This window comes from Carcharodon carcharias, chromosome 7 (assembly GCF_017639515.1).
Source record: "Carcharodon carcharias isolate sCarCar2 chromosome 7, sCarCar2.pri, whole genome shotgun sequence".
Classification (NCBI taxonomy): Eukaryota; Metazoa; Chordata; class Chondrichthyes; order Lamniformes; family Lamnidae; genus Carcharodon; species Carcharodon carcharias.
This window is the reverse complement of record NC_054473.1, coordinates 31,963,930-31,970,611: the sequence shown is the minus strand read 5'-3', so window position 1 is coordinate 31,970,611 and position 6,682 is coordinate 31,963,930.

The window sequence follows — 6,682 nt, the reverse complement described above, 5'->3', positions numbered from 1 at the left end:
TGTTCTTGATAAGCCAACCCCTTCATCCCAGAATCAGCCTAGTGAATCTCTTTTGAACTGCCTCCAATGCCAGTCTATCCTTTCTTAAATACGGGGGCCAAAACTGCACACAGTACTTCAGGTGTGGTCTCACCAACATCCTGTACAGTTTGTAACAAGACTTCCCTATTTTTAAACTCCAACCCCCCTAGCAATACAGCCCAAAATTCCATTTGCTTTATTAATTACTTGCTGCACCTGCATACTAACCTTTTGTGTTTCATGGACAAGAACACCCAGATCCTTCTGTGCTGCACTTTTTTGGAGGCTCTCTACATTAAAATAATAGTCCGCCGTTTGATTTTTCCTACCAGAGTGCATGACCTCATACTTTCCTACATTAAACTCCTTCTGCCAAGTTTTTGCCCACTCAATCTGTCTATATCCCCTTGCAGACTCCTCATCTCTTCATCACAACATGCCCTCCCACTTATTTTTGTATCATCAGCAAATTTGGATGCATTACACTCTGCCCCCTCCTTCAAGTCATAGATATAGATAGTAAATAATTGAGGCCTTAGGACTGATCCTTGTGGCACTCCACTAGTCTTTCCAACCTGAAAAAGACCCATTAATCCTGACTCTCTGTCTTCTGTGTGTTAACCAATCCTCAACACATGCTAATACATTACCTCCAATACCGTGAGCTCCTATCTTGTGCAATAACCTTTCATGTGACACCTTATCAAACGCCTTCTGGAAATCCAAATACACTACATCTACTGTGCCCCTTTTATCAACTCTGCTTGTTATATCCTCAAAGAACTCTAGCAAATTTGTCAAACATGATTTCCCTTTCACAAAATCATGTTGACTCTGTTTGATTGTGTTAAGATTTTCTAAATTTCCTGTTATTTCTTCCTTAATAATGGAATCTAGCATTTTCCCAGTGACAGAAGTTAGGCTGACTGGCTTACAGTTTCCTGCCTTTTGTCTCCCTCCCTTCTTGAACAGGGGCATCACATTAGCGGTTTTCAATCCCCTGGACCCTCCCGGAATCCAGTAAGTTCTGGAATGCCTCCAATGCCTCCACTATCTCTGCAGCCACTTCCTTTAGAACCCTTGGATGCACGCCATTAGGTCCTGGTGACTTGTCTGCTACTGTGCGTCGGTGGTGGAGTGAATATTTGTAGACGTGATGCCAATCAAGTGGACTGCTTTGTCCTGGACTGTGTCCAGCTTCTTCAGTGTTGTTGGAGCTGTACTCGTCCAGGCAAGTGGGAAGCATTCCATCACTCCTGACTTGTGCCATGCAGATGATAGACAGGCTTTGGGGAATCAGGAGGTGAGTTACTCGTCGCATGATTCCTAGCCTCTGACCTGCTCTTGTAGCCACATTATTTATATGGCTAGTCTAGTTCAGTTTCTGGTCAATGGTAATCCCCAGGATGTTGATAGTGGGGGATTCAGTGATGGTAATGCCATTGAATATCAAGGGGCGATGGTTAGATTCTCTCTTGTTCTCTCCAATTCTAGTGTTCTTGTGAATTGGAGAGGGGGAGGGAAGAAGGGGCAATGTTTGGGAGGAATGGGAGCACATGGGGTGACGTCAGCGGCTGGTTAATTGGTAACCAGGAGGCAGGAAGTCCAGGAGGATGCAGTTTTGACCTTGTCCCTGTCCCCCTCGCTGTCTGAACTGCACCATGGTCTAATGCATTCTGGACCAGAGATATAAAACACTGTACAGTGACCCTATCCATGGATGTTGTAAAGGGATAGGTTAAGCAGACTCGCAACAGAATTTTTCCAAGCTAAACCAAAGGTGGATATTTTACTACTAATTACCTGTTTATTGGAGTGACGCGGACTTCAACCATCATTAAAATAGATTCTTACATTTCTAATAAGTTTCAATAGCTCATTGATGCTGTAATTACAGCAATTAGAAGATGATAAATGAATGAAGTTTGAACTGAGAATTGAACCTTACAACACCACACTTTGAACCTGCCAGGGTGAGAAACTGAAGCAATGCAATAAACTGATGTGAAACACACCCTTGCTTTAGGGTTCCTGTCATTGAGGGAGTGGTATCTGGGTGGATGTTGGTTAGTTCCGTGGAAGAGGGAGAAAAAAAAACCTGTAAAAAAAATCTATGAGGGTGTTCACCAACTAACTCGTTCATGCTCATTCATTTAAAAAAAAAGACATTTTTACTCAGTGAGTGTTCAGGATCTGGAATGTACTGCCAGAGAATGTGGCGGAGGCAGATTCCATGGGGCTTTCAAAAGGAAATTGGATAATTAGCTGGGGAGTAAAGAATGCAAGGGAAAGGGCAGGGACAGTGAGACACTAGCTGAGTTGCTCGCGCAGAGAGCCAGCAAGGACACGTAGAGCCGAATGGCCCCCTTCTATATTGTGATCTTGCCATGATTCTAAAAGCAAGGGTAGGTTTAATCGCACTTCCAATTCTGAGCTGCACAGAACCAAAGCAAGAGATTTGTGTGGTGTATTAGACTTTTGAACTTCAGATCTTCATTTAAGTGGACATGGGGTCAAATCCCAACAAGGCAGCTAGTGAAATTTAAATTCAATTATTAAGGCTGGAATTAGAAGCCACTGTCAGTAGTGGTGACCATGAAACTATCAATGATTGCTGTAAAAACCCATCTGGTTCACTAATCCCCTTTAGGGAAGGAAATCCGCCACCCTTACCTGGCCTGGCCTCCATGTGACTCCAGACCTACAGTAATGTGATTGACTCTTAATTGCCCTCTGAACGGCCTAGCAAGCCTCTCAGTTCAAGGGTGATTAGGGGTGGGCAACAAAGTCTCTGGGCGAGGTGCCCCAATTTGTTAATTTCCCAAAGGGGACCCCAATTTTGTTATGCTCCCAGGTGAGGAGGAATGAGCTATCCCCCCTTCTTTATTCAGCAACCCCCCCTCATTTGGATACAAATTTAATTTAAAAGGGATCCCTCGCCTCCCTGGACACCTTTTTCCAGTCCAAATGTATTTACTTTTAGAAGCAGCCAATTTAGCTAGGCTTTCTTGAGTCAAAGAAAGAGTAGGTTTATTAGTTACTAAAACCCGAGAAAAAGTAATAAAAACACAACACACATACACACAGATCAGAAACAAGAAGTTAAGAGCCGAAAAGTTAAAAATAATATACAAATCAGTCTTTGGCTTGTCATTGAGACGTGGATGGCGGTATGTTGTGGCTGTTAAGTTGGGTGATTCTGATAGAGCTGACTTTGCCAGTTTTGCAGTTGGTTTGGAGACACTTGGTTCTGCAGGGTAGCTGAAGAGGCTGTCCTATTTCCTTTCTGATTGTATCTTCTTCTGAGCCTTGCCTCCAGCAACAGAGAGAGAGAGATCTTTCGATCGCAAGGTGCAAGGGGTGGGTGACTAGCTTGTTCTTCTGCTTGCTGTCACACACACAGCACACCAGCTCTTCAATCCATTTCTTTCCTGTATACTTCAGGAGCGGGAATGGTCATCTTGCATTTATATCAGAACTATTTACATATTCTGAGATATAAATTAACAGGAAATGGATTCTTGAGTGACTGCAGAGATGTACAAATCAGTCTTTTGTCTCCGCAACCACAGGAGATTAAAGTTCAGCCTTTTGCATCTCTCCTATCTCCCTTTCAATGTTTCTGCTTGAAGAAGGCCCATGACATCTTTTCAGGTACAACATTCCATGTTCTCTCAGGACAGGTCTGTCAGTGTAATCCACATAGGAATTTTCCAGAAAGTGATCACTTTACATTATCGGCCATCTTTTGCCCAGTGACCTTGCTTTTATTTCTTTAAAACACACACTTAAAAAGTTAAATATGCCCGTAAGTAATTTGTGGCTGTAACCAGATTTTCATGACAAAATGCTGGCCTTGCCAACGATGCCCACATGCCATGAAAAAGTGAACAAAGAACCCACATAAGCATAGGAAGCTGAAGATGCCATCAATGGGCAAAAGCCACCAGTAGCAAGATCTCTGCAGCAGCAATTCAGCTGATAGAGGCTCAGCTGAATAACTTCTCCAGTAAGAAAGACTTATAGTTATATTATACCTTTCATTTCACCCTAATGTATTTTACAGTGAACAAAGTGCTTTTTTGAAGTGTAGTCAGTGTTGTAATGTAGGAAATGCAACAGCCAATTTGCGCATGGCAAGCTCCCACTAACATTAACATGATAATGAGAGATAGACCTATTTTTATTGACATTTGGTTGCATGATAAATATTGACACCAGGGAGAACTCATCTGCTCTTCTTCAAAGGTGTGAGTTCAAAACCCATCCTGGCAGCTAGGGAATTTAAATTCAATGACTTGTGTAAAGGGGGAGGTTTTGTGGTGTAGTGGTTAGCATCCCTACATCTGAGCTGGAACCTCCAGGTTAAAGTCCCACTCCTGGACATGATGGCCATGGGATGTGCATTCTGCATTCAAACAGGTTGATTGTCAACCTGAAATTCCTTCCAACACACCTATGGCAGGTGGTAAGAGTTGGGGAGGCTTCTGGTCAGCCATGTTTTGTTCTGAAGTGGCACCTCTCAAGAGATAGCTTCAGGGTAGCGAGCTGTCTTATGAAGAACAAGCTATTTAAACAGGCAATAACATATTCTTTGTCTGCCTCTCGATGTGGCAAGAATTGAATGAACTTGGAATTAAAAATCCAGTATCAGTAATGGTGACTATAAAATGAATGGATCGTTGTTAAAACCCATCTAGTTCCCTACTAGGGAAGGAAATCTGCCATCCTTATCTCATCTGGCCTACCTGTGACTCCAGACCCAGAATAATGTGGTTGACTCTTAACCACCCTCTGAAATGGCCTAGCAAGCCACTCAGTTATACTCAAGAAGGCAGTTCACCACCACCTTGACTGAAACATATAAAGATCCTGAGGGATCTTGACAGGGTGGATGTGGAGAGGATGTTTCTTCTTGTCGGAGAATCTAGAACTAGGGGATCACTGTTTAAAAATAAGGGGTTGCCCATTTAAAACAGAGATGAGGCGAAGTTTATTTCTCTCTTAAGGTTGTGAGTCTTTGGAACTGTCTTCCTGAAAAGGTGGTGGAAGCAAAGTTTTTGAATATTTTTAAAGCGGAGGTGGATAGATTCTTGGTAAGCAAGGGGGTGATAGGTTATCAGGGGGTAGGTGGGATGCAGATTTCAGGTTACTATCAGATCAGCCATGACTCATTGAATGGCGGAGCAGGCTCAAGGGGCCGAATGGCCTACTCCTGCTCTTTGTTTGTAAGTTTAGTCCCATTAGTTTGTCAAATACTTGGTCCCTCATGAAAGAAACTATTACAAGATCCTTCCCCCAATTAGTTCCTTGTTTATCTGATATCTTTGGAATGCTTATAGTGTCCTCCACGTGAAGACCAATATGCAAAATATCGGTTTCAATTATGTGCTATTTCTCTGTTCCCCGTTATCAATTCTCCTGTTGTATCCTCCAAGGGTCCCACGCTCACTTTAGATACTTTCTTTACTTAATTATACCCGTAGAAGTTCTTGCTGTTTGTTTTTATTTTCCTGGCTGGTTTCCCACATTTTATGCTCTGTAAATTTGAGGCCATCCAGAACTCTGCTGCCCATGAGTAACTCATAGCAAGTCCTAGCCTCAACCATCTTCAGCTGTTTCACCAATGACCTTCCCTCCATCATAAGAAGTCAGATAGTGGGGATATTCACTTATGATTGTACAATGTTCAGCACCATTCATGACTCCAATACTGAGGCAGTCCATGTCCATATGCAGCAAGATCTTGCCAACATTCAGATGTGGGATGACAAGTGGCAAGTAACTTTTGCACCACACAAGTGCCAAACAATGACCATCTCATTGAATCCCCCACTATCAACCACCTGGGGGGTTACCATTGACCAGAAACTGAACTAGACTAGCAATATAAATACTGTGGCTACAAGGGTAGGTCAGAGACTGGGAAATCTGCGGCAAGTAACTCACTTCCTGACACCTAAAAAGCCTGTCCACCATCTACAAAGTACATGTCAGGAGTGTGATGGAATACTCTTCACTTGCCTGGGTGAGTGCAGCTCCAACAACACTCAAGAAGCTCAACACGATGGGCTGAATGGCCTACTTCTGCTCCTAATTCTTATGGCCTTATAGCCATCCAGGGCAAAGCAGTCCGCTGGATTGGCACCCCATCCACCACCTTTAAATTTTCACTCCCTCCACTATTGATGCATTGTGGCAACAGTGTGTACCATATACAAAATTGCACTTCAGTTGCTGACCAAGGCACCTTCAACAACACCTTCCAAACCCACGACTTGTACCACATAGAAGGACAAGGGCAGCAGATGCACGGGAACATCACCACTTGCATGTTCCCCTCCTAGTCACATAGTATACTGACTTGGGACTATATCACTGTTCCTTCACTGTCACTGGGTCAAAATCCTGGACTCTCTTCCTAACAGCACTATGGATGTACCTACACCACATGGACAGCAGCAGTTCAAGAAGGCAGCTCACCACCACCTTTTCAAGGGAATTTAGGGATGGGCAACAAATGAAAGTAGAGATTCACACTAAATTTCTGTTAGATCTGGGTTAGACCATAATTGGAGTATTTTGCATAGAGTTGGCACCATTTTATGAAAGGATATAGAGGCACAGGAGAGGGTGCAAGAAATATTTGCAGGAATGATAC